A 22038-nucleotide genomic window follows, 5' to 3' on the forward strand; every position below is an offset into this window, starting at 1 on the left:
AAATGTGGCCCCTGAGGTTTCAGTCAGCTAGTTAAGTTCTGAGCTTCTGTCACCAGGGTTCAATGGTAACAGCTAACTGTCTTCTTGTTTCATCTATTTTTGCTTGACTCCCCGCCCACCCCCAAAAATCTAGGGTTCTCTGGGGTTTCCAATTCTGACCAAATGGAAAATGTTAACACTCAGAATGCAACTGACAGTGGAAATCCATATACCTTCATGTGAGTATGTCTCTGCTACGAGCAATGAGAAAAATAGTCAAGTCAGGGCAAGATCAGTTGTGCCCAAGTTTTAAATAGTGCTGCTACCCCACCCCCGCCCAGTCTTCCATTCCTTTATCTGCAGCCTCCAATCCAAAGAGCTCAGGACTCAAAAGGGTTTTATTCATAAAGTTTCTAGCAATGTCATTTAGTGGCAAAGCCTGACCTGCACAGATGCGAGGCTCCTCATGGTCTTTCTTCAGCCCACCTCCTCCTGGGAGGTATCAGGTGTTTCCTGTGCAAACATTAGAATGCTTGGTTACAGGTGTTCCTCCAACCTTACCAAGGAAGGGCCCCTAAAATATGGAATGTAGAACATGCCTTTCCAAAGTCTGAGATGTTCTGAACTCCAAAACACTTCTGGCGCCAAGGGTTTCAGAGGAAGTGTTGTGTGTCTTTATTGACATCTGCTAGAGGAAACAGAGCCATCATGGCCAGTGGGGGAGGTGAACATGGTTCCAGGGGTCATATTTTCAGAAAGCCTCGTCGGAAAATGTGGTCTGTCAAACGGAGAGAAGACTTAGATCCGGGGCTGTGTTGTAGACACGTGGAGTCATGTGGAAGTGGTAGCAAGTGAGACTATCTGGGACACCCCGCTGAGTCCTTCAGCCAAAGCCAGGCTGCCTGTTGGGGCCTGCTGTCCAGCCGCTCACCACCACCGACAACACACTTGCGGATGAGGGCAGCGCAAGAAGGTCACAGATGTTCTAGTGGATGCACCTCCTTTTATTTTAAGAAATATGATCACAGAATTATTTTTTTCATTGTTCATTTAATTTTCAGAAAAGAGATTATTTTATTTTATTTTTTTAAAGATTTTATTTATTTGACAGAGAGAGAGCACAAGCAGGGAGAGCACAGAGGGAGAGGGGGAAACAGGCTCCCTGAGCAGGGAGCCCGACATGGGGCTCGATCCCAGGACCCTGGGACCATGACCTGAGCCGAAGGCAGACACCCAACTGACTGAGCCACCCAGGCGCCTGAAGAGGGATTACTTTAAAAGGAAAAAAGAGGGGCGCCTGGGTGGTTCAGTTGGTTGATCGGCCAACTCTTGATTTCAGTTCAGGTCATGATCTCAGGGTCCTGGGATGAGCCCCTCATGGGCTCCGTGCTTAGTGGGGAGTCTACTTGAGATTCTCTCTCTCTCTTTCCCTCTGTGTCTCCCCCTATGTTCTCTCTCTCTCTTTCTCTCTCTGTCTCTCTGTCTCTGTCTCGCTCTCTCTGAAATAAATAAAAGGAAAAAGGAGACCAGAGGTGAGTTAACTAAAGTGGTTCTCAAACTTGGCAACACATCAGAATCATTTGGAAAGACTTTGAAACTACTGATTCAAAAACCCAACCCAGCCCCACTGAAGAAGGACCCTCTGCAGTGGTCCCAAGGCACCTAGAGATTTCGGAGTGCCCCAGGTAATTTTGATGTGTAGACAAGGTTGAGAACTACTCTCTTTAAGAATTTATTTTTTAATCTTTAAAGAGGGAGAAAGAAAAAGTCCTTTTCCCTATTTCTGTATAAGGAATGAAAGTGCCTCAGATCCAGAAAAGCCCAAACAGGGTGATGAGCACGCTCGGCAGTTCTTGTTTTAATCACATGTGCTAACCACACAAAGGAAGTTTCATTTCTGCGAAAACTATCGGTTTCTCTTATATGCTTATTGTTCGCCGTCCTAGACACATAAAACACTTCTCAGCCAATGATTTCATCTTTCCCATTGCTGAGGGCATGGATGCACCCTGAGTTTATAGACCATCAAGGATGAAGGGAATATCTGTTCTACGTCAGAGAGAAAACCAACTTCCCACATACTCTCTGATGTGCTGGGTGGAATGTGGCAGAATTGGTGCCTTGACGGGGAGCCAACTTCTTTCTCTTTCTTCTGCTGCAGCATCTACATAGTGAAGTTTACGTTCCTTATCTGTATGCCCACATAATTTGGTTCTCTCTCTATTCTTTTTTTCGGAGCCACCTCAAAATGAAGACAGTATTGCAAGCTAGTCCCTCTCGTATCTTCCATAAAATATGGCTCCACAGATGCTTTCTCTTTGATCCATGTTTATCACCATGACTGTTCGGTGTCTTTGTGGTATCTGACGGTTCTCTTCATCTGCTGCCTGGGGGGAATGACCTGCCAAACAGGACCCATGATCTTCATGCATTGTCCAATCAGACATACCTTCTAAATCATCATTTTTCTCTCTCCCTTTGGATTTTCTTCTCCTTTCTCCCCTTGTAAGGCCTCCTCCTCAGAGAGGCTGCCTTGATTCCCAATGTACACTGGGTTCCGTGTTTCTCAGAACATCGTGTGCTCTTCTTTGATAGCACTCATCACACTGTAATTAAATGTTTATTTAATGTCTATTTTCCAACCAAATAATGAGATATTTGAAGTCAGGAAACAAGTCTGTTGTTTTGTTGTTGTTGTTTCTGGTTTGGCTTAGTTTTTGCTCTTTTTTCACCAGAGCAGTGTCTAACGCTAACACAGAGCAGATGGTAAATACATATTCACTGAATTGATGAATTACATACTCCAAAGACTCAAGTAAGCTGGGGCCATTGGATATGTTCATCCAAAGGTCACCATAGACTTTCTGAAAAGGTGTCAGCAAAAGCAGACATAACTGGAAACCAGAAAGCAGTAGAACTGAAAAACTGGGAGCCCAGGGAAATGAAGCATGCAGGACATGCAATTATCATGGTAAAAGCAAAAGCATTCCAACTGCAAAGTTTCAATCAATGAATCACAGCTAACATGAGCATTTATTTCAGAGTTGCACATACTATATTTGTATCAGTGTGATTCGGAATGAATACCTTGATGAGGCTTGATTTGCTTTAGCAAATCTTCATTGCAGCTTGTTTTGTTGGCATTTATTTAAATGTCAGTAAAACTCTCTCCCACAGATATTAAATTTTATAATTAATCATTCATGAAGTCTTCTTTAATCAATTTTTCCTTAAGTATTCCAGATTCTTGTCAGGCCCATTCATTTCCCCTGTGAAGATCAAAGAATTGGTTTTAGGTGATAAATTGACTACGTTCTCCCAGGGCACATTTTTCTTAAGCTTTTGGAAACATTAATCTACATTAATCTGAGTTATGCAGTGGGTCCCAAGCCACAGTAAACACAGTATAAAGAGCAGCATCTATCAACCCCAATGCAAATGATGTCAGGCATGCTCAAGTTCCTTGCATTTTTATGACAAAATGAATTGGTCTATACTATTCAGTGAGTCATTCAGCCAACATTTGTGTGAGGGCCAGCCACCAGTCACATCTGGGAATAAGATGATAGATAACACCATATGATATGATATATGTATATAACACTGTGCCTGCCTTCGTGGAGTTTATAGTTCAAGTGGGGAGAGACACGAAAGCAAATAGGAGCGGTAGTGAGTTATAGCAGCTCTCATGGAAGCAAGTGTAATTCACGGAGATAAGGCTGGAGTTTGGGATGATGGGGGGTCAGAACAGCTTTCTGATTTGAGCTGCATCTTAAAAACTGAGTAAATAAGGGGCTTGGAGTGGGAAGAGTAAGGGGGAGAAAGGGTGGTCCAAACACGATGAAGACATGGATCAAAGACCCACGGGCATGAAACAGCATGGCGTCTTGGACATGCTAGTCATTAGGGATCTTGTAGGACGCTAGGAGGATCCAGTGAGAAATGAAATAGGAGAGACACAGAGACTGGGTCACAGAGGGTCTTTGGGCTGTGCTAAGCAATGTGGATTATATTCTCTTGGTAATGTATAGCCTCTGGAGTGTTTTAAGGAAGGAGTAGCTTGGTGAGATAAATATTTTAGAGAGTTCACTCTGGCAGTTGTTCAGAGATTGAATTAGAAAATTTGGGCCCTAGAAACATTGTATTCATTTATTCAAACATTTCTAAAGCATCTTTTAATTGCCAGATACTGTCCTAAGCTCTAAGAACACAGCAATGAACCAAAGAGACAAGGTGTCTGCTCTCACAGAGCATTCTAGCAGAGACACATAGAAAATAACCAGAGAAGTGAACAGATAAACAAGAAAAATGGAAGATACTGTCAAGCGCTGTGCAAATATGAAAACAGGCTGATGGGAGAGAGAGCATCCAATGGCTATTTTAAATTGCATGGCTATGAAAGTCCTCTCCGAGCACAATCTGAATGACAAGGGAAATGCTGACTCTGTAATTGGAGGAAGGACCTTCCAGGCAAAGGATACAGGGAATACAAAATCCTTAAGACAGAAAAGCTTAGCCAGCTCAAGAAATGGAAAGTAGGCCGCTGTGCCTAGGGAGTAGCAGCAAGGAGAGAGCTGGGAGATGAGGCTGACAAGGTCAACCCAGATAGAATTCGAAGGCCGTGTGACCCAGACATGGGACAATGTGTTTGAATTTTATTTTAAAGATTTTATTTATTTATTTGACAGAGAGAGACACAGCGAGAGAGGGAACACAAGCAGGGGGAGTGGGGGAGGGAGAAGCAGGCTCCCCGCGGAGCACGGTGTCCGATGCGGGGCTCGATCCCAGGACCCTGGGACCATGACCTGAGCCGAAGGCAGACGCTTAACGACTGAGCCACCCAGGCGCCCCTGAATTTTATTTTAAAGGCCATAGGAAGCCACCGATATAAATCACTGCCTGGTTTTAGGGAGGCAAGTGATATGTCCAGGTGTACATTTTTAGGTGATCCCTGGCTGCTCTGTGGAAGGTGGACAGGAACAAAGCCGAGAACAGTCAGAAAGCGATTAGAGTAGTCCTTGTGGGAGACATTCAGGTGGACGAGGGTATTGCCAGTGGAGACGAAAAGAAGCAGATGGAATTGGGGTACGTTTGTGTGGCGAGGTAAGAAGGATGGGAGGTGGGTTAAATATGGGGAACGAGAGACAAAGTGGAATCAAAGAACACAGCTGAATGTGTAGCATGTGCACTGGGTGGATGGTGGCAGTGTTCACTGAAAAAGCAGATCTGAGAGGAGAAAATGGGAGTTTCCATTGGACCGTGTGAAATCTGAGCTATTGCATCCAAGTGGAGGTGACAGGTTGGCCAAAGGGTGTTCATGTCTGGAGCTCCAAGGAGAGGTCAGAGCTGTAGCTAGAGTCACCCCCATACAGTGTGGCTACAGCCCCAAGGCTGGGTGGAAGGGAGACAGTGTCCCTGGGGGAAAGGAGGGTGCCCAAGATCCAGCTCGGGATGCTGAGCAGTTATGAATATGGATTTAAAAAGATACTGTGGAATCCTAGAAACCAAGAGAAGAACAAATGGCTTTAGAATATGATTAGAAGTAAAAATTACGATACGCAGACTTTCTTTTGCAGCGACCTGGCTTGAACGGGTCTCTCTTGACCATCTCTGAAACCTTAAGACCATCACAGTGTCCAGCACGGTGTAGGCATTAAATAAATCTTGCTGAGCCTAAAGCTCAGGCAAGAGGCCTCGGTTGGAGATTTATACAGGCATGGGAAACTTCAACTTGAAGTCATGGGGGTGGGTGACTGAGGTTGCGGGAGATGGAGATGCCTGTAGAATGAGATCAAAGCCAAGGGCAGACAGAACCCAGAAAACAGCAACACGTACACAATGTTTAGCAATGGAACATGTAGCAACATTTAGCATGGAAACCAGCAGGAACACTCAGCCCACAGGAGTGAAGTCAGGAGGGCATTATCAGCGGGGAGCAGAGTGAAATGTTACGGAGAAACAGTCTGCCAGCAGATGCAGAGAACAGGAGAGTAGACGAGGGAATCATGGCTGTAGTGGGTGAAGAAGAGGTAAGAGATCAGGAAAGTTAAGTTTGGCTGTTCTTTCAGGAAATGGGGAGTTATCCTTTAATGAGTGTAGAGTTTCAGTTTAGCAAGATGAAAAGGGTTCTGGGGATGGATTGTGCAATAATGTGAATGTACTTAACACTACTCAACTGTACCACTTAAAATGTTTAAGATGGTAAATTTTATGTCATGTGTATTTTGCCACAATTTAAAAAACTTTTTAATGCATGTGGACAACAGAGGTAGAACAAGATTGATGGAAAGGGACCGCCTTGTTTGGAAGCTGGAACAAAGGGGGTGAAGCAGGTGCTGAAGAGGCTAAGTTTGTAGGCACCAATGCAGGACATGGAAAGAAGAGAGTACATTAACCTCCCTTTTCTCACTGAAGCATGAGGTAAGGAGGCTGGGCAGGGGTCCCTCCAATGTCCGTTATCCACGATATTTGAGAGAGACAGCATCGCGAGATGAGTTCACATATTTTCCCTGCCCTCTCCTGCTGGACATTCCCCCCCAAGTATATAACGTGCTCTTATCGTTGGTCAATGAGAGTAATAAGTCTCATTTCACACATAAATCCCAAATCTTGTATTCGAGACTATTCAGGCCTCTATCAAACTCAAAATGCAATTTTTTTCTTCTCTGGTTATGCAGTATCAATAAGATCATGATTCCACAGACAGGTTGACTTTTTTAAATTCCAGTATAGTTAACATACAGTGTTTTATTAGCTTCAGGTGTATAATACAGTGATTCTACACTTGCATATGTTACCCGGTGCTCATCACAAGTGCCCTCCTTCGTCCCCATCCCCTGCTTCACCCCTTCCCCCACCGACATCCCCTCTGGTGACCATCAGTCTGTTTTCTGTAGTTAAGAGTCTGTTTCTTGGTTTGTCTGTTTCTCTCTCTCTTTTTTCCTTTGCTCATTTCTGTTTCTTAAATTGCACATATGAGTGAAATCATTTGGCATTTGGCTTTCTCTGACTGACTTCACTTAGTGTAATAAATATTCTCTAGCTCCATCCATCTTGCAAATGACAAGATTTCATTCTTTTTTACGGCTAAATAATATTCCTCTGTGTGTGTGTGTATGTATGTGTGTGTGTGTCACATCTCCTTTGTCCATTAATCTATCAGTGGACACTTGGCGGGCTTCTGCACTTTGGCTATTGTAAATAATGCTGCTTTAAACATAGGGGTGCATGTATCCCTTCGCATTTTTGTATTTGGGGGGTAAATACTGAGCAGTATGACTACGGGATTGTAGGGTAGCTCTATTTTAAACTTCTTGAGGAATCTCCAGAGTGTTTTCCACAGTGGCCACATCATTTGCATTCCCACCCACAGTGCACAAGGGTTCCTTTCTCTCCACATCTTCGCCAACACTTGTTGTTTCTTGTGTTTTTTATTTTAGCCATTCTGACAGGTGTGAGGTGTTGTCTCACTGTAGTTTTGATTTGCATTTCTCTGGTTATGAGTGATGTTGAGCATCTTTTCATGTGCCCAGATGAGTAGTTTTGAGAATGTGTTTGTTGACAGCACACTTTGCAATCTCAGCATGGTTTTAAATGAATCTAAAGGAATAAAAGAAGAATAGTAATTTTATTTTAAATGTGCATTACTTATAATATCTAAGAGTTGCTTGCGTTTATTTTATGATGTCAGAAAAGAAGCACTGAAGATGTACAGAAAACATTGAAAATTCCTGTAGTGAAATGTCATGGCCCAGTGTTACTCTGCTGGACACCCGATTAGTAAAGCCAACAAGAATAGAAACAGGCAGATGTGCCTGCATTTAATTTATCCCAGTTCACATGTATGGTAATATTTTATTTGCTTGTCAAATTTTATATGTATATATACAGGCTTGAACTTTTAAAAAAGCAGTGTGTACCTTACACCTTTTTTTATCAAAGAAATGTTTACAAGCGACTTTTTTATATTATTCATAAATATTGCAGTATCTATTTCTAAAAGCTAGGAACTCATTTTCTAACACAGCAATATCATTATTACATCATTAGTACATCTAAAAAAATAATAATTCCTTAATATCATGAAGCGTCCACTCAGCATGTACACTTTCCAATATAGTTTGCAGTAGCTCAACTGAGGACCCAGATAAGCTCCACATGGTGCAGTTGGTTAGTGTGTCCTCTAAGTCTCTTTCAATCTATAGATTCCCTGTCCATTGTTCTTTCTCCCCCTACCCAGCCTCTTCCTTTTATATTGAAATTGGGCAATGGGCCAGGAACTATGCTAAATGCTTAATGGATATTATTCTATTTCTTTTTCAAGTAGCTATTATAATTACCCAGATACAAAACCAGGAATGAGGGGTTAGAAAAATGAATACACTAGCAGCGGCAGAACTGAGGTGAAGTCTGCAGGTCTACTCAGCCCCAACACCCATGTTCTTTCTACTAGCTCTAGCCTCCCAGGTCACTTGTACTGGGGCCTCCAAAGCCCAAGAGGTCCTCTGTTTAACCATCCAAGCAAACTGGAGGCCAGGCATCCCAGAAATCTGGGTTTCTGTAATGAATGCAGGAAAAAGAGTGAGAAGCTTCTAACCACCTCGATATTTCCAAATCTTAGGACCTTTGTAATTCCCACAAAAGCAATAGCAATTACTGAGACAGTAGCTGAGAGACTGTGCCCTCCCAACCCTTGCCTCCAACTTCCAGTAGCAGCTTTTAGCTTTTCAGGGCTCAGAAGGCAATGAAGAGGTTGTTGTGAGTGGGGAGGGAGGATCACGGGAGACGGAGATCCAGAATGGCATCTCTCGTATTTACCTCCTTATCCCCAAGTTTTGCAGAGCTGACCACTGCTGAATGATAACTCTGAACATAATGGAAATCAGGCAAACCCCGTTCTCCTAAAAAAAATTAGTGCTTTAAAACCTTATGATAAAACAAAATAAGTTTAAAGCACTTGCAGTCTCCCAGACAGACAATATTTTGATCAGGGATTGTGTACTTGATCAAAAAGCCATCTCAAAAAAAATGAAGACATATCCAACAATATGTCAACAAAACAAAAACACAGCTAACATATTTGCAAATGCTTCAAATAGTAAAATAATACTCCTAGTGCTATAAATTCACATAAATTTACTTTGTATATTGATTTTTTTTAAGATTTTATTTCTTTATTTGAGAGAGAGAGTGAGCGAAAGCACAAGTTGGGGGAGGAGAAGAGGGAGAGGGAGAAGCAGACTCCCCACTGAGCAGGGAGCCCAATGCAGGGCCCGATCCCAGGACCCTGAGATCATGAACTGAGCTGAAGGCAGACGCTTAACTGACTGAGCCACCCAGACACCCCTGTATATTGATGTTTAAAACAGTCCCAACTTACTAGATTGCTTGTAGAGCTTATAAACAATATAATCCTACTGAATCTCCATATTTACTATCATTATACTTACATGCAGTCTCCCAGACTTGGGTCTATCATTTTCATGTTACTTTTTGATATACGTGGTGAATGCCAACTTTATGCCTCAACAAAAGTTGATTTTATCCCTGTATGTTTTCAAAGCACACTTAATGAGCCAGTCTTAGGTGGCAGGTCCAATGTTAGATGCTAGACACCAGAGATCTAATGATTAATAAGGCAAGGTTACTGCCATCAAGTGGATCAGCCTTGTAGAGAGCCAACATGAAAACGAACGGACAGTGTAATGTGATGAGTGCTGGGTGTGTACCATGAAACAGGGATGTGTGGAGCCAGGAAGGCTTCACAAAGTAGATCATATATGAACTGATGGTGGGAGGACAGTGATGATGGTGTTGATGATGACGGTGATGGTGTTGATGATGATGGTGGTGGTGGTGGTGGTGGTGGTGGTGGTGGTGGTGATGGTGTTGATGATGGTGATGGTGATGGTGGTGGTGGTGGTGGTGGTGATGTGGGTGATGGTGGTGATGATGGTGGTAATGGTGTTGGTGATGGTGGTGGTGGTGGTGGTGCAGGTGATGGTGGTGGTGATGGTGGTGGTGGTGGTGGTGATGATGGTGATGGTGTTGGTGGTGATGGTAATGGTGGTGGTGGTGGTGATGGTGGTGGTGGTGGTGGTGGTGGTGCGGGTGATGGTGGTGGTGGTGATGGTGGTGGTGGTGATGGTGTTGATGATGATGGTGGTGGTGGTGATGATAGCGGTGTCAACGCTGAGCACTAACTAAGGGCCTGTACCCATGCTGTATTTACATATTACCTCACTAAACACAACGTCCATCAAGATCAGCTTTACCCACATTCGTGCAAAAGAAATAACTGAGATCCAAGAAGTTGAGAATTTTACCTAATGTCATACAAAGAGGTAGGTGGAATCAAAACCGTCTACTCCAACTTCTCATTAAAGCAAAATTTCTGATTCCAACAACAGCCTCTTATAGGAATCCTCTCAGCCTCCCTGCCCAGGAGTTTTTCAGGTGGACAGGGGAGGGAGGACCTCCCAGGCAGAGGGGCAGGTGCTCACCAAGTCTTTGAAGTGAGGGACAGCAGTCCACATCCACATCAAGTGGAGCCTGGTGGAGAGGAGAGAAACATTATAGTCTCTGCTGAAAGTTTCTTGTGGTACAGATGGATACCCTAAACTAGATCTTACCTCTTTGCCACCTGACTCAAAATGAGAGTCATAGAAAAACAAAGAGGCCCCCAAACACTAAGCAAATAAAAAAGTTAATTCTGATGAAAGTGTTGGGGGTGGGTGGAGTTCATTTGCAGTGAAACTGAAAACTAGATATATTGCCCCTGTCTTCCAAACTGCAAGCTACTTTCAAGCAGAAATGAATGGCCGCGTTTCCTGGTTTATTATTTACTTAACGTATGCATTCATTTGACAAATACCTCTTGGGTGCCTCTATGCGGCCGACACCGCTGGGCCCTGCAGAGAAGGGGGTGAAGACAGTATGAAGCCTCCCCCAGCAAGACATGGTCGGGACGAGGAGACTGACCTCTCAGCGGGTCGTGGCAGGATGTGTGCACGGCGAGCATGCAGCAAGCACGGATTCCAGTGTGTGCTGTGTCCTCACCTCCACAAATGGTCTGAGGGTGGGAACTGGGGTGTTGTCCCCAGCGGCACCCCAGTTCTGCAAATGCACAAAATGTACCATGGTTTGAATTTAGAAGCTACTCGATTAGAAATTAGCTTCATGAGGAGACTGGGTAATTGGAATAACAGCAGACAAGAGCCAGTGGTGAATGACTTTTCAGAACCTAATATCCTTTGTCTTTCATGAAGCCTCTGCCACCGTCCTGGGGCACTTGTCACAATCGGAGTATATCACCTTTCTGTCCTCTGGGAATCAACCTTTGTGTCATATACTGCAGATAATACTGAAAAAAAAAGTTTGCTTGGGAAAGAAAAAAGGAAAAAGAATTAAACCTTGTAATTATTAGTGTTTAAAGGCTCCCACTTTTTCCTCAATTTTCTTAAGTTAAAAGCCACCTGGCAGGGTTTTGGCTTCTAAGTGTGATAACGAGAGGATTAAACAATTGTTAACAATGTAATACTTAGGTAAAGTAAATGAATAGATAATCTGACACAAAAATTGCAAAACGGATACACATTGAGGGTACTAAACAGCAGATGACCACAGAGAAGCAGCCCCGCCTTCCGTGGAGGAGGCAAACCCATGGTCTCTCCTGACCAATCACCACATGCGTGCATATCAGGGGCCAGAGGACCGTGCGTGAAGGACTGTGCGCATTGCCAGTGTGCCGTGACAAATGGAACCAAATGTTCCCTAGGTCTTCAACTTTAAGGATGACCCCCCCACCAGCCCCTCCTCCTGCCCGGAGCCCTGCAAATGGCACTGGCAGCGTTTGTCCTGTGAACTGCCCGTACGCAGGGGGTCCGCATTGCTGTCCACATCAGACTCGGGACGTGTCTCTGCACAGTGCTTCCCAAGGACACGCTGCTCTTACACAGATTTGGCCCTGATAACCGACGAGGTATGGAAAGAAGCAGAAAAGCAAAAGAGGGTTGAATTTGAGTAAATCTCAGTGGTTTAGAGTTTATGGTTTGATTACATTTGTAATAAAACCGCCTTTGCCTATTCATGCATCACTCCAGGAATGTTCCCTTCTGGGTCACCATCCATTTGCCTGAGCTAGTGGCGGGGCCATTTCCAGCACGTATAAACACAGTTTTATCTTAATCGCCTTACAGAAATGTCTTCTCTGGACTTTACTTAACCCCTTCAGCTATTCCCCATTTTTCTCTTCTCCTTTACGGCAAAACTTCTTAAAAGATTTGACTGTTCCCTGTGTCCTCCTCCAGCTCTGTCATCACACTCAACCAGCACCACACTTCTGCCACCACCACTCCCCAAAACTGCTTTTCCAAGGTCACGAATGATGGCCACAGTATGGAATCAATGCTCAATCCTCATCCCACTTGATGTACCAGCAACGCTTGATACGATCGATCACGCTCGACTTCTTAGAAACACATTCCTCGCTTGGCATTCATGGCCACACACCGGCGGCCTCCTATACTGGTTTATATTCTTCTCCACGCCCAGCGCTTGGCTCTTAGGCCCTCTCCCATTTCTTCCTATTCTCCCCTGGCATCTGGTGGCTTTAAATAGATTGTTTTTGTGTTGGCGACTGCTGGATTTATAATTCCATGCTGGACCTCCCCCCACCCCGAGATCTTGGCTCATCCATCCAACCATCTACTCAGCAACTCCACTGGATGTCTAAAAAAAAAATTTCAAAATGAATATGCCCGAAATGGAATTGCTGATGTTCCTGTCACCCTCAAGTTTGGTTCACCCCATAATCTCCCATCTCAGTCAGTAGCATCCATCCTTCCTTGTTCAAGCCAAAAATCTCAGCATTCATGTCTTATTTCCTTAAAGTCAGAGGTTTTTTTTTTCCCATATGTACAGGGACCCCAATAAAATGGTCTTTGAGGAGAGACCCAGTGCCACAAGTACCATAAATCTTCCTCCCAGCCTTCCCCAAAGGGAATATGGTCATTTACCAGGGTGACTGTGCACTATGGAAGTGAAAATACCCAAACTTTTCTGGAATTATGGAAGACTGGCTCTGAGTCGGCCCTCATTCCTGAGAACCCCAAATGTCACTGTGGTCTACCAGACCAAATGAGGACCAGATGATAAGTGGAAGTCAGATGATAAGTATAATTTTGGCTTAAGTCTTTCATAAGCCCAGTGAGTCCAGATACCCATCCTGTGATTATCCCCCTAGTGCCTCGTTCCCTAGTCCCAATTAAACCTTATTTAATTGGAATAGACATTTTCAGCAACTGACAGAATCCCCACACGGAAGGCACAACAGTAATGGTTAACATCACAGACTTCAGAGCTAGCTTGGCTAGTTTCAAATCCTGGATTTGACAATAGCTTATGTAACCTTGGACAAATTCCTTAACATTTCTGTGTTTCGGCCTCCTAATCTTAAAAATGAGATGACAATGTCCTTTAAGGGGGGACTAAATGAGCTAGTATTTGTCAGATGCTTGGACCCGTACCGACGCATGGTATAAGTGCTACATCAATGTTGCTTAAGTAAACAAAATCCTTAATCCCTGTCTTTATCTCACACTGTCCCTCAAATCAGTCAAGAAATCCCTTTGGCTTTACCTTCAGGAAGTATCTAAAATATGATGACTTTACACTCCACCCCTCCCCACTGCCAGCAGCACAGAGCCAGCCACCACTGCCTCTGGTCTGAATTATTACAGTAGCGTCTTCACCGATCAGGCCCTCCGTGACCTCTCTAACCTGATCTCTTAATATTCTCCTCCATATGTACTCCACTGTCCTCCGGCCACACCAGCTGCTCGCTGCTTCTCAAATACGCCAGACTTCCTCTCATCTCAGTGCCTTTGCACTGGCTAGTCCCTCTGCCTGGGATGCTCTTGCCTCAGCCGCTTGTCTCAACACTCTTTGATGTTGTGCTCCTCGTAAACCCGCTCTGACCACTCCTATTTAAACTGCAATTGTACCCCCATACATACTCCCAACATATTCACATGAGCTCCTTGTCCCGCTCTATTTTAATAACACTTGTCACCTTCAAAACTGTGTATGGCTTATGGGATTCACCCCGGGATCCCACAGAAGATCATGAGAAAGTCCCGAAGGATTGAAGATCCACGAGATGGAAGAGACTGACCTGGATCGCTGGGTCACTGCGTGGAGAAGAACTGTCCAGGAGAACCTCCCGACCAGCAGCATATGCGCTGGACCCCCCATGAGCAAGGGCTGACTGCTTGCCAGGCTGTACACCACCCATTCAGAGGAGCTGAGCGAAGAGCCCCCGAGTGAACGGAGCCTCTAACAGCAGCACCTGTAGGACCCGGCAGCCAGAATGGGAAAAACAAGCCGAAGGCCCCAAACTAGCAACTCCTTGTAAACAAGCACTGCAGAAGAGGAAAGAAGACAGCTTTTATTTTTTGATGAGATTTTTTAAAAATAATAACAACAAGAGCACTCAAAGAAATGCAATCTTAATATGAGAAAAAAAGACTCGACCTCAAAGAGCCCCCCCCCCTTTTTTTTCACTTTACATATTCCAGAGCTGAAGTGAAGGAGCTGTTATTCTCTGCTGGGGATTGAAGTTGGGCCTGTAATGATCAAGCCGAAGATATCTTCACACAGAAAGGAAAAACACAAAGAGATGGAAATCATTATGAGAAATTTGTAAAAAGGGCTTGGAGGACAGATGCAGAGACCTAACATGTGAATAATAGGAGTTCCAAAGGAGGGAAAGGAACAGATGCAGGAATGCATTAATTAAGGAAATAATAGAAGACACTTTCCTGGTTTGAAGAAAGACTCAAGTCTGCAAATTTAAAGTGCTCATGGAGTTTCAGGCAGAATTGATGGGGGAAATTAAAAACAAACAAGCAAACAAAAACACACTTGGGCATGTTGTGGCAGAATTCCTAGGTTTAAGCATAAAAAAATGTAGAGGCTGTCAGACGTGAAAACTATGTGATGTACAAAGAAAAAGTTCAACACAAATTGGGAGAAGACAGGACATTGAGACTGAGGAATTCCATGCACAGAATGGAGGGAGGAGCATCCCAACCCCAAATCCCACCCCTTGCTGAGAGAGCCACCTGCCAGGGTGAGGGGAGGCTGGGAGCTACTCTGCAACCATCCAGGGCTTCTGTCACCCTTAGAGATTTATCTAAGGAAATACTTCGGGAAGGACTGTAAGTCGACAAAATGCAGAACAGAGTCTCCAGTGGGGCACAGATGGTGAGGAAACAGCATGAATGTGAGTCTCTGTCTCTACATACATATCTACGTGCGTGCGTGCATGTGTGTGTGTGTGTGTGTGTGTGTGTGTGTATTTTCCACGTAGATATATATAAGTCTGAATGGAAAATGATGGATGCCTGTGAATTTGTAGGGTCAGTGCTAAATAATGGTCACACAGATAGAAGAAACATCCTACACGGAAAACCTACAAATGTCCAAAAGTACTAAACTCTGTCTCAATCCTTGGGAAGGGAGGAAGGAGCAGGTAGAGAAAGGAAGAAGAACTTTTCTTAAGTTTTTATCTGAGATAAGAGTGAGAAAGTAAAAGCGTTATGAAGGTGGGAAAGGACAATCAGAAAATAAAATACTTTGATGGAGAGATATAGCTGAGCCCCGGTTTTTGTATTCACCGCAGAGAAAAGAAGCGTTCAATAGAAATGAGCAAAATGGGAGAGTAATACCTAGATGAGTGGGGAGATTGTGCTAGAACCTCTGCATTTCCTAGGTAAAATGGAGAGAATTAATGGTACCTTGATCAACCCACCAAAATTAAGGGGAAGAAAGGAAAAACGAAGTAACATAAATGGCATGCATGAGGTAAGATGAAAGAAATAAAATCAAAGATATCTGATATTCCATTAAGTATGAATGAGCTGGATTCATCTTTCAAAGACAAATATTGTCAGATTGGACTTTAAAAAGCAGATGTATCTTATTTCAAAGCACACTTAAAGCCAAGTGATTTGTTTAATGTTGAAAAGAAATGAAGAGGCAAGCAGACATCAGGAAAATGCATTCTTTTAAAAACGAAAAGAAAGGAAAGAGGAAAAGCGACAGTACTATCATAATTGGCAAAGCAACATGTAAGATTAAACGCATTAATCAGGACAAGAGGAAGATGATAAAACATTAACACCCTTTATGAAAAGGATGTAACAGTCATAAATCTGTATGTACCAGATACCTAAAAAGCTAAATATATCAACCAAACCCTATTAGAAATATTTTTTTTAAAAATAAGGCATGAACACTGATTTTTAGTGGGTTAGTTTAGTAACTGCTTTTAATATATAAAATTTCTATTTTTGTTTATGCCTGTGTTCAATGCAGTTGGCCTGTTTATGTTTTGATGTAGCTCCTCAGACGCAGTCAGTCTGAGGAGAAAGGCATCTGTAGATATTAAGTTTAATTTTATAAAGATTCCAACCAAGTCTGCTTATCTTGAAAGTTGGTAATCTCCTCACTACTCTGCGTTGACATCCTTGGGCCGAGGAGATCCCAGCAAGAGGATCACAAGGCCCATTGAGGCAGAGGGTGGTGTGGGGGCACCTGGGGAGCCTCTCTGAGGGGATGTTCAGTCACTGAGAACGCAGTGAGGCCTCAGTTTGGGCCTTCGGGCTGGACTGGCTGGTTCCTGAGGGGAGGGCTTTGACCTTCCTTCATACTGCAGCCCCACCCCCATGCCTCCCAGCAGAGGATAAAGAGCAGTGGGCATCCTCAGTTACCCTGGAGTGACTCCCTGTCCCTTCTGCAGGCACAGGGCAAACAGTCATCTTTCTGCAGTTCAACCACAAACAGTTTTTGCACACGCCATATGCATAAGACTCTGTTCTGGGCTTTTTTTAGGGCGCTTTTTCCAGACTTCGCTCTGGTCTGGTGAGTGAGCCAAAGTTCTAGGACTCATGTGTGGCTTCCAGATGCTTCATAGTCAAGGTTTGTCTGGCAACAGTCCCTAGCCAGTGCTGATCCATGACTTAGTTTCCAACAGGTTCAGGCAAAAATTAGAGATAAGTGCCAGAAAGTGAGTTTTTAGTGAAGGTAAACCTATTCCATTTAGAAGGTGTTCTTGATCTTCGTCTTAGGTCCTTCCTTGTTTTATCTTTAAAGTGACCAACATAATAAAATTAAAAAACAATAATAATAAAGTGGCCTTTCTTTTCTGAAATGATGGTAGATGACAAGGGCTTTTTTTTTTTTAACAACTTACTTGAAAAGTAACAGTTTGACAACACTATGCCCCCCAAATAAATTAATGTATGTATGGATAAAAGATGTATTGCTCTGTGAATCCAAGTCTGTGGGGACCCTGTTCTGTGTGGTTTCCTTTCTGTAGCTCTAGGGCTATCCATGCCACGAGGATATAACGTTTCTGTGGTTGCCTTGCGCTGTTTGCACGTGTACCTTGACCAGCAGTGGAAGGGGCCCAGTCATTCAAGGAGCCAGATTTACTCTGGAGGGGTGGGGGCTCCATAACAGTCCTGCCCTGGGAGGCTGGAAGAACACGTTGCATTGCTAAGCATCGCCGAACCTGATGATTCCTGGCCCTTTTTAAAATCCCTGATGGAGTCTGTCCCCACATGACCAACTGATGTCAAAAACCTAAATACTTGGTCCCCCGCGTATTCTACTTAGGAAACTCATCATAATCCAACGTCATTCTCGAAGGAAAATTGTCAGATACACCTAGAGCGATCATCACTAATATGACAAAGTTGCCCTGAATCTGTCTTCAAAATTCGAAAGGAAAAAGAGCGAAAATTGGAGGTTATAATTTTGCCAATATCAATCCAAAGAGAGACAAGTACCATCTTCATTTACATTATACTTTCATCCTCCAAAATTTCAAAAATGATTTCTGATTTTATCTCCATCATTTATTGATTAAAATGTTAGGGAGTTTACTTTAAACCCAAGTTGAGTTTGCAGGTTTCACTCTTTCAACATGGCACGTCACTTCTTTTCACCACAGGAGACAGCATGGTGTGGGCAACTTTGGTCTGTCTGACAGCAAGTATCTGAGCTTAAATCATGACTGAAAATTATTTATTAGCTGTGTTGCTTTCAGCAAGTCTAAGTCGAGTTTCATATCTGTAAAATGGGCATTATGGGACCAACACATAGTCGTGGTGTATCTGGCGTGAAATACTCAAGAAATGCTAGTCCTGCGTTTTAAAAATCCAGTTAGACTTCCAATTTTAATTCTAAATGAACTTTCACAGGATACCTCCTTTTCTGCTTGAATTATTTTAAAAATAAAATGATTGGGAGGAAGAGTTTAAATTTGCTTTTCAAGTTTGTGAAGAATTATACAAATGAGCCTGGAGTGAAACGGTTTTGTGCCAAATGTTTTGCCTACTCATAACGCCAAATACCCACAAATACGAACCACAGGTGGTCCGAGCTTTATTTTCACACCACTGTCTCTTTAAACAGTGTCCTTAGTACTGAGCTTTGGCGCTGAGTCATGACTGACTCAGAGGTTTATAAATACTGCTACTTGAATCACTTGGAATTTTCTTTAGTGGTCCCCTACTTCCCTTTCTAAGTTTCGATTAGACCTGACCCTGCAAAGGGAATGATATCTGATAAGTTCACTTCCCACGTTACTGGGGCTGCTAAGTCTCTATGACGTATGGGGTGCGTTTATAAGAGGGAACATTCTAAAAATAAGCTTAATATATTCTCATTCAGTTCACTATATAACTGATGTAACTTGAAGACAGTAAGCTACATTCATCAGTTGTCGCTAACAGCTTACTAAATGTCAGAGCGAGATGGAAATGTTCTAAATCAGGACACCACCCTTAATCCCTTACAAGAAAAGTTAGAATGCATACATTTTTATAGGGAAAAAATGCTTCAAAAAGATAATGTAAGTATATAACATTCAAAATTTATGCCTCATTTGGTGGAAATAGTTAAAAGGTAACACTCAGAAAAACAGCTAAGGTGCCATGTTGAAAGCAGCCGAAATGTTATCGCTGGTACGTGAAGTCATTTCAGTAAGGGATTTATCTGAGGATTAGGGGGTGAGGAATTATAGACGTAATGCACAAGTCAATACTGTTCTGAGTCAACTCATCCTCTATGCTCACAATAATGTACAGCGGCAAAGATAATCCGAAAATCTTTTACATTGCTTTTGTATTACAACATTATTTGCAGTAGATTTATTTTCCCAGTTACATTTAAAACTTGTTTGCTTTTCTGTGTATTCATTACCTGATAGATGGGGGAAAAAGATGCCCAATAGCATCCTCAAGGGCACAGGGAAGCCAGGGAGATAACGTTTTGCCAGAGATAATCTGCAAAATAAATTGTGTCTGCAAGTGAGTGGGAGGTGTCTGGAGGGAAGCCAGTCACAATACTTGATGGCTCTGCAGTCTGTCAGCCACCCTCCAGGTGGCCCAAGGGATGAAGCACGCTTGCTAGCACACCTACTCACTACTATTGCTCTCCTTTCCTTCAGGCCCACACCCACTGCTCCAGAGAGATTGTGGTTAAAGCATTGTGGATGACAGGCCTCAAAAAAGGATCATCCTAACTGTGGCCCAGGTAAGAAAGGCTCCCTGGGTCCTGGGTGAGAGCCCCTGGGCTTCTTTGAGGCCAGAGGAATCTTGAAACGATGAATCATGAGACACATTTGAGATGTTTGTTTGTTTGTTTGTTTTTCTGGAAGGCCTGCAATCACCCTAAAAATGGAACGCATTGTAGAACAGACCTATGTATGTTCAATGGTGGCAGGATCTACATAGAATTCTGCTTCGTGGTGTTCTGGGAAAAACCTTTCAACTCGCCAGCTGTACTGTTCAGTATGGCTCTATACCTCATTGTGCTTTTGAATATGTTGGTGGTGTCTTCGTGTGTTCTGGACCATCAACAGAGCCTACAATTCAAAATCAGATATTGTCTTTGCAGAAAATCTTTGTTGACATTCTTATGGTAGCCAAAGAGGTGTCATTGTGATTGCAAAAAACCAGAGTGATCCAAAATCCAGTATTTGTAAAAGAGCAATTGGCTTGCAAGGAGACAAAATGTTCCCCAATAGTTCATCAGATTTCTTTAAAAGTCATAGTTATGTGCCATGGTCATGTTTGATTAGAAGGTGATAATCTACAGAACTCCACAGACTCCAGGTCCTATGGACCTCTTCCATATGGACTAATCAGAGGATGGATCTTAAGATTTGGCCTCTGAATGATTTTGGATTTCTAAGTGACAGCCCTAACAGCCACAGATTTTCTGATGATTAGCCAGCATGTATTCTTTTGACTTGATTGTTGTCTTCTGCTCAACTGAATTTATCATTGCCACTGAAAGCATTTACTTACCAATAAAATATTTACTCTTCAAAAGAAAGGAGCACCCCCAAGTTTGGGGGATCGAAGTCCAAAGAAAATTGACACTAACCAGTTGAAAACTGAATGAGCTAAGGCCACCTTGCTGAGGGTGACCAGAAAAAAAGAATTATCAAAGGAATCTTTCTGACTCTTAAGAAAGAGATAAACTCAATATATGTTGAGAAAACAAAACAAAAAAAAAGAAGAAGATAGCAGGAGGGGAAGAATGAAGGGGGGGAATCGGAGGGGGAGACGAACCATGAGAGACGATGGACTCTGAGAAACAAACTGAGGGTTCTAGAGGGGAGGGGGGTGGCGGATGGGTTAGCCTGGTGATGGGTATTAAAGAGGGCACGTTCTGCGTGGAGCACTGGGTGTTACGCCCAAACAATGAATCATGGAACACTACATCCAAAACGAATGATGTAATGTATGGTGATTAACATAACAATAAAAAAAGATTAAAAAAAGATGAACTGTGAATGAATTTTTTTGCAAAAAAAATCTCTGTAATCATTTGAATTCTGGGGAAGGTGATGCTGGAACTCCTAGCTTCAAATCCTCCTCCCAGAAACAGACAAAATCATAAAAGCAAAATACCAAAAACAAGTCCTCAGGGCTGAAAGTGAGATGTTGCCAAGAGAGAGGGTTATCTGATCTATAAAGTCAAGGAGAGACACAGGATCCAAAGATCTCACCTGAAGCCGATGAGGTTCTCCCGCTCTGGAGGTGGGGCTTGCCACAAGAAGCGAAGCGGGTCTTGACAGATCTCTCCAGCAATCCCTGATAACGAGCGTGAGAGCTAGAGGTGAAGGTGAGCAACCTATGGGACAGATGCATAGATCCAGAGGTTGCAGGAGCAGGGCAGAGAAACAAGCCAGAGGGTATAACAGAAAACCTCAAAGCCTCCTCGGGGTCTCAATAGCAGCCCAGATTCCTTCTGACATGGAGAAGGAACTTTCCTAAAATGGGGAAGGAGGCAGGACCCTCAACCCCATTCTGAAAGGGCAAAAATGACCATGAGAAATATGTAGAGCACTCCCACGGAGACACTTTCTATGGGAATTAACCGCAGCGTATTTGGGAGCAGGACCACCAATGAGATTCTGCCAGCTCTGTCTTCTCTCGTCCAGAATTTTACCTGCCTGACCATTTCCTCCTGATATATTAAAATGCACTCTCAAATTACAGCTATTTGGGACACTGTACGTACAGAGACGTCCATCTGCAATGACAAGTCAAGCTCCCGGTTTGGTGGGTAAAAGCCCAAGGGAAGATCCCAGAGAAAGCTGTGCCCATCATGTGTACTTGGAGGCTGAACAAAAAAACAAGTGTAAACTATCTGCAATAATTTCAGCAAAGAGTGGAAACACAAATTCCGTGACACACATCAATTCCCTCCCATCATGACCCACATGTGACCCCATTCCCTCCCTACCCTATTGAGGCTGTGGAACAATCCAGCCCCTAACCTTATGCAACACCCAGCACTCCAGGTTATCTATGAGAAGATTAAAAATGAAAACAACAACAACAAAAAAAAACAGACTGGAGTCAGACATCTTCTCTCCAACATTCAATGCCAAAAGTAAAGGGAATCCCATAATTTTTAAAGGAAACCGCCATGACTCCTGAGTTCTACAATTCAGTAAAGTGTCCTTTTCATATAGCA

At 43.3% G+C, this 22038-nt stretch overlaps 1 pseudogene; it reads left to right on the forward strand.

Annotated features, from left to right (window-relative positions):
• LOC112840601 (mitochondrial inner membrane protease subunit 1 pseudogene) overlaps positions 1-20767 on the forward strand; it is a 32165-nt pseudogene extending 11398 nt beyond the window's left edge.
• The last annotated feature ends 1271 nt before the right edge of the window (positions 20768-22038 follow it).

This window comes from Callorhinus ursinus, unplaced genomic scaffold (assembly GCF_003265705.2).
Source record: "Callorhinus ursinus isolate GAN/ISIS: 27379988/994484 unplaced genomic scaffold, GSC_fseal_2.0 scaffold19, whole genome shotgun sequence".
NCBI classification, from domain to species: domain Eukaryota; kingdom Metazoa; phylum Chordata; class Mammalia; order Carnivora; family Otariidae; genus Callorhinus; species Callorhinus ursinus.